This window comes from Nannospalax galili, unplaced genomic scaffold (genome assembly GCF_000622305.1).
Source record: "Nannospalax galili isolate Female #2095 unplaced genomic scaffold, S.galili_v1.0 scaffold307, whole genome shotgun sequence".
In the NCBI taxonomy this organism is placed as follows: Eukaryota; Metazoa; Chordata; class Mammalia; order Rodentia; family Spalacidae; genus Nannospalax; species Nannospalax galili.
The window spans coordinates 6,171,007-6,177,006 of NW_008359625.1; the positions used below are offsets into that span (position 1 = coordinate 6,171,007).

The 6,000-nt window shown below is 44.9% G+C and overlaps 1 protein-coding gene and 1 pseudogene across 4 annotated transcripts in view; one reads left to right on the forward strand and one right to left on the reverse strand.

Moving 5' to 3' along the window:
- Window positions 1-6,000, reverse strand: part of Dennd2a (DENN domain containing 2A) — a 139,245-nt gene that overhangs the window by 105,156 nt on the left and 28,089 nt on the right. The window lies entirely within an intron of this gene.
- Window positions 2,026-2,905, forward strand: LOC115068525 (annotated as a pseudogene).

Consider the following 6,000-nt stretch of genomic DNA (forward strand, 5'->3'; position numbering starts at 1 on the left):
AAATAAAATTTTAAACAACACAAAACCATAACAAAAACTTTAAAATCCTAACATCAATAACTAATCCTGTTTATAATCTAACCTTGAGTAGTAAATCTTGCTGATGAATATTGTAAAGATGTCATTTTTACTCCAAAGGTTTAGCTTATCACCAACCTAACATGAACTGTGGGGGGTGGGGGTGGGAGGGGGAAACTCAGGTGAGTTAAGCAGTGCTGGGGAAATCTAACTATCTTTAATTGAGGGAATGGGGAGATATTTTATAGTAGCATAGAAATCTTATGCTTCTGGTCAGTTTTAGAAGGCCACAAAAAAAATAACTGTTCCAGATTGCCATTGTTAGATTTTTTTTTTTTTTTTTGGTCTTTTTGAGACAGGGGTCTCCCTGTAGCCCCAGCTGTCCTGGAACTATTAGATCAGGCTGGCCTTGAACTCACAAAGATCCACCTGCCTCTGCCTCCCAAATGCTGGGATTAAAGGCATGCGCCGCCATGCCTGGCCATTGTTAGATTTTTAAAAAAAATATTATTTTCAGGCTGGTGAGATGGCTCAGTGGTTAAGAGCACTGGCTGCTCTTGCATTGGACCCAAGTTTGGTTCCTAGAACCCACATGGCAGCTAACAACCATCTGTAACTCCAGTTCCAGGGAATCCAATGTCCTCTTCTGGCCTCTACAGGCATTGCACAACATGGGTGCACTTACATAATACATGCAGGCATAACACTCATACACATAAAAAATAAAGCCGGGCGTGGTGGCGCACACCTTTAATCCCAGCACTTGGGAGGCAGAGACAGGTGGATCTCTGTGAGTTCAAGGCCAGCCTGGTCTACATAGAGAGTTCCAGGACAGCTGGGGCTACAGGCAAAATATAAGTGTACCCACTAAGGCTTATATTTCAGTCAAATCTCTTTTTTATTTATTTATTTATTGGTATTTTTGAGACAGGGTTTCCCTGTAGCCACAGCTGGCCTGGAGCTCACTGTGTAGACTACACTGGCCTCAAACTCACAGAGATCCGCCCGCCTCTCCCTCCCAGTGCTAGGATTAAAGGCATAAGCCACCACTCCTGGCCCAGTCAGATCTCTTAATATACCTTTTCTTTTCTTTTGATAAAGGGTTTAGAGCATAAAACAAATCACTAATTACAAAACAAATGTCCCTCCGTAAACTCAAGCATTCAAGATGCTAAAACAGGAAAGTGTTTTCCCATAGGTAGGAGCTTGTGGCCCTGTACCTATAGCAACCTCAAGGAAAGGCTGGGTGTGGCAGTGATGGCGTGGGAAGCACTCGGGGTCCTAGCAGTACCCTTCCAGTGCGCCCCAGCCTGCCTGCTCTCTTTCCTCTGCTGTTAATTCTAGCCATCCAGTAAAGACACCATGGAAGCACAGGACGTCAAGGCAGCCACAAGTGGTCTGAGGCTTGGTCTCACAGAGCTTCTCTTAGAGCACTATTTTTTTTTTTTTTTTTTTTTTTTTTTGAGACAGGGTCCCACTATGTAGCGCTGCCTGGCCTGCAACTCACTATATAGACCAGGCTGGCCTCAAACTCAACCATCTGCTTGCCTCTGCCTCCTGAGTGCTGGAATTAAAGGTACATACCACCATGCCAGGCAAATTGTTTTCTTTCTTTCTTTTTAAAAATTTTATTTTTTAAAAGATATTTTATTATTTTTATTTTATGTGCATGAATGTATTGCCTGCATGCATGTGAGTGCACCCGTGTCGTGCAATGCCGCGGAGGTCAGAAGAGGGCTTCAGATTCTCTTGGAACTGGAGTTTAGGACGTTTCGTAGCCGCCATGTGGGTGCTGGGAATCAAACTTGGGTCCTCTGCAAGAGCAGTCAGGGCTCTTAACTGCTGAGCCATCTCTCCAGGCCCAATCTGTTTTCTTTTTAACTATGTGTACGTATGTCTGTGTGCATGAGTGCTGCCGCCAGTGCTCACAGAGGTCAGAGAAACTGGATTCCCTGGAGCTGGAATTACAGGTGGATGTGATCCTCCTGGCATGGGTTCTGGGAAGTAAACTCAGGTCTTCAGTAAGAGCAGTATGCATTCTTAACCTCTGAGCCATTCCACCAACCCCCAGTGAGAACATTTTGTTTGTTGGTTTGAGACAGGGTCTCCCTGAGCCCCAAATGGCCTGGAACTTGCTATATAGACCAGGCAGGCCTTGATTGCAGAAATGCAGGCAGATAGACAGACCAGGGAGGCAGGCTGACGGACAGGCCAGGGATGCAGGCAGATGGACAGACCTGAGGTTCGAATGGTTACAGTGTAAAGAAAAGCTGGCTGCTTCTACACACCTGCAGAACCCAAGCTGTCAATTGTCATCAGGCTCTGATCTATCAGTGGTGTGAGCCAAAGGTCTGTATGGTGTGCAGCTTCTTTGCCTTTGCCAGATTCTCGACAGCACCTTTGTTAAGCCCAACAAGCCTTCAATTAACATGCTGAGCACTGTGGAACCATACATGGCATGGGGGGTACCTACCCAAACCTGAACTTAGTGCATGCACATGATCTAGAAGCATAGTTATGGTAAAATCAGAATGAAGCCATTAGCCTGACAGGTGACTCTGATTACTGAATCTCTTGGTGAATACAGCATCTTTTTGCATGGAGCATCTGAATGAGATTTAGACTGTTAGGAAATGTTTCAAGGAAGCAAACAACTTCTTGTGACCCTGCAAATGATCTTCTCTGTGAGGTGGAATGAAGAAAAAGGCAGCCCCTTTGCCCCCTTTGGAAGGTGCAGTTGCTGGCAACAGGAAAGGCCAAATCAACAGGCAGATTAGAAGGGTGAACTGGGGTGTTTATTGTGGTATTTTTGTAATCTGGTCAGTTAAACGATGACTACTGACAAGAGGAAGAGAGGAAGAATGAGGAGAAGGGGAAGAAGGAGGGGGAGGAGGAGAAGGAGGGGGGAATGGGGGAGAAGGAGGGATGGAGCTGCTTTCTGGCAGGTCTTCAGGTGGGTGGGAACCCCGCTTTCTTCTTTGGTCCACAGTATATTCTCACCATAGCCCCCAAAGCAACAGAGTCTACTGAACTGGAACCTTTAAACAAGGTTTATTATAAGGCAAACATGACTCCTCTTTATAAGCGCACCCTCTCAGGTATCTCCCATAGTAACAGAGAGCCAATGACTGTAGTTCCCTACATTGGCTTCAATGTAAAGGCACTCTAAAAGGCCTCAGGACCAAGAGTGTAATCTGAGTCACATCAAGACTGCCTGCGGTTATGAATACTCAGTGACTGAGGATAATATTTTCCTTTAGTGACCTGACTGGTATTTTCCTAACCTACACCTGTCAATTTGACAAATGAATCCCTTAGGAATCTGCAACTAGTGAAGCTTAAGGATTCAGACTGGACCACAGTAGATGCTCCTGAGGCCCAGGGCAGCTCAAGATGTTTCTTTCCTTTCCTAAATGCAGGAAGAATTTTCTCACACCTGCAGAACATCCTTACATATAGGATGTATTGCCACCTCAGGAGCATGGAGACACATTTTTCTCTTGACAGAGATTTGGAAATCATGTTTTATCCCCCTCATTCACAGGCAATGTGGAAATCTTTCCACAGGCTGCCTTTGGGCTCACCATTCTGTGGAGAGTTAAATCAGAACTGCACTTCAATGGCTTTGCACAGGAACACTGAGTTACAGTGAAAGGTTTAGATATCAGTCCTCCTCCGTTAATGTTGATAACTACTAGTGCCTGGTCTGACAAAGTACAAGTTTGCCATAATCATTAAGGTGGAAGCTATGGAGCTGAGCATGTAGTATACACCATAGTCCCAGAACTTGGGAGGTGGAGGCAGGAAGATCATGAGTTCAAGGCTATCCTCAGATACCTAATAGCTCTCATGCTAACCTGGGCTACATAAGATCCCGTATAAAAAGACAAAAAAAGCATGTGTTATAAAATATACTAAAATCTGGTTTCAGTGGGCATGGTGGTGCACACCTTTAATCCCAGCATTCAGGAGGCAGAGGCAGGTGGATCTCTATGAGATCAAGACCAGCCTGGTCTCCACAGGAAGTTCCAGGCCAGCTGGGGCTACAGGGAAACCCTGTCTTAAAAGATTATATACTTTAGCCAGGCATGGTGACACACGCCTTTAATCCCAGCACTCAGGAGGCAGAAGCAGGTGGATCTCTATGAGTTCAAGGCCAGCCTGGTCTACACAGTGAGTTCTAGAACAGTTGGGGCTACAGGGATACAGTAGATTATATATGTATCTATATAATATAAATGTATATATAGATACACACACACACATATATATATGAAACCATACATATGATTTCATAGCCTGAATTCAGTTTTCTTTTTGGTGCTGAGGACTGAACCCATGCATACTATATACGTACTCTACCACTGAGCTCCATCTTCAGCTCATCTTGTTTTTTTTTTTAAATATTTTATTTATTATTTTTATTTTATGTGTATGAGTGTTATGCCTGCATGTAGGTAAGTGCACCCATGTCGTGCAATGCCCCCAGAGGACAGAAGAGGCTGTTGGATCCCCTGGAACTGGAGTTATGGATAGTTGTTAGCTGCCACGTGGGTGCTCAGACTCAATCCAGGTCTTCTGCAAGAACAGTTGGTGTTCTTAACTGCTGAGCCATCTCTCCAACCCCTCATCTTCTTTGTAAATAAAAAGTGCACTTCCTTTTTTGGTCTTTTTCAGACAGGGTCTCCCTGTAGTCCCAGCTGGTGGCCTGTAATTCACTATGGAGACCAGGCTGGCCTCAAACTCACAGAGATCTGCCTGCCTCTGCCTTCTGAGTGCTGGGATCAAAAGCATGTGCCACCATGCCTGGCTCTCTTACTCACCCATTCCACAAGACTAACTGGTCAGTGAGTCCCAGTGATCCTCACCAGTGCTGGGATTAAAGAGGTGTGCCACCATGTCTGTTTTTTGATGTGGGTGCTACAGATACAAACTCAAGTTTGTGCAGCAAGCACTTTACTGACTGGCCCACTTCTGCAGCCCCCAAACTCTTTCAAATAGGTATGAATTATATGGTATGTCAATTATGTCTCAATCAAGCTATTATTAAAAAAAATAGGCAGGTCTCAGGGTGTTATGGTGCATGTCTTTAAACCCAGCACTTGCGAGGCAGAGGCAGGCAGATCTCTGGGAGTTCAAAGCCAGCCTGGTCTACATAGCAAGTTCCAGACCAGCTGGAGCTACAGAGAGATGCTGTCCCCCCCAAAAAACAAAACAACAACAACAACAAAAAATTAGGTAGGTTGTACAGGCCTGTGATCCCATCATTAGGGAGGCTAAGACAGAAGAATCACAAGTTAAGCCCTGTTGAACCATAGGACGGTGGTTTAAGGCCATTGTGAGCAATTTAGCCCATCCTATCTCAAATTTTAAAAGAATTTTTTAAATGTCTAGAGATATAGCTCAGTGATAGATCAGTTGTCTAACATAGTTGTGGGGCACCAAATTCAATCACCAAGGCCATCAGGAGAAAAAAAAAGTAAATTTAAGAGTCAAGTTAAGCAGGCCGGGAGTGGTGGCACATGCCTTTAATCCCAGCACTCGGGAGGCAGAAGCAGGTGGAATTCTGTGAGTTCAAGGCCAGCCTGGTCTACATAGTGAGTTCCAGGACAGCTGGGGCTACAGGGAGACCCTGTCTCAAAAAAAAACAAAAAAATAAAAGGTCAAGCTAAGCCAAGCATAGTGGCTCATGCCTTTAATCCCAGCACTTGGGAGGTAGAGGCGGGTAGATCTCTGTGAGTTCAAGGCCAGCCTGGTGTAGATAGTAAGCTCTAGGATGGCTGGGGCTACAGGGAGACGGTCTTAAAAAGACCAAAAAAAAAGTCAAGCTAAAAATGACTATATTACTAAAAAAAAAAAAGCCAGGTGTGGTGTTACACACTTTTAATCCCAGTGGATCTCTGTGAGTTCAAGACCAGCCTGGTCTACATAGTGAGTTCCAGGTCAGCTGGGACTACAGGGAGACCCTGTTTCAAAAAGACC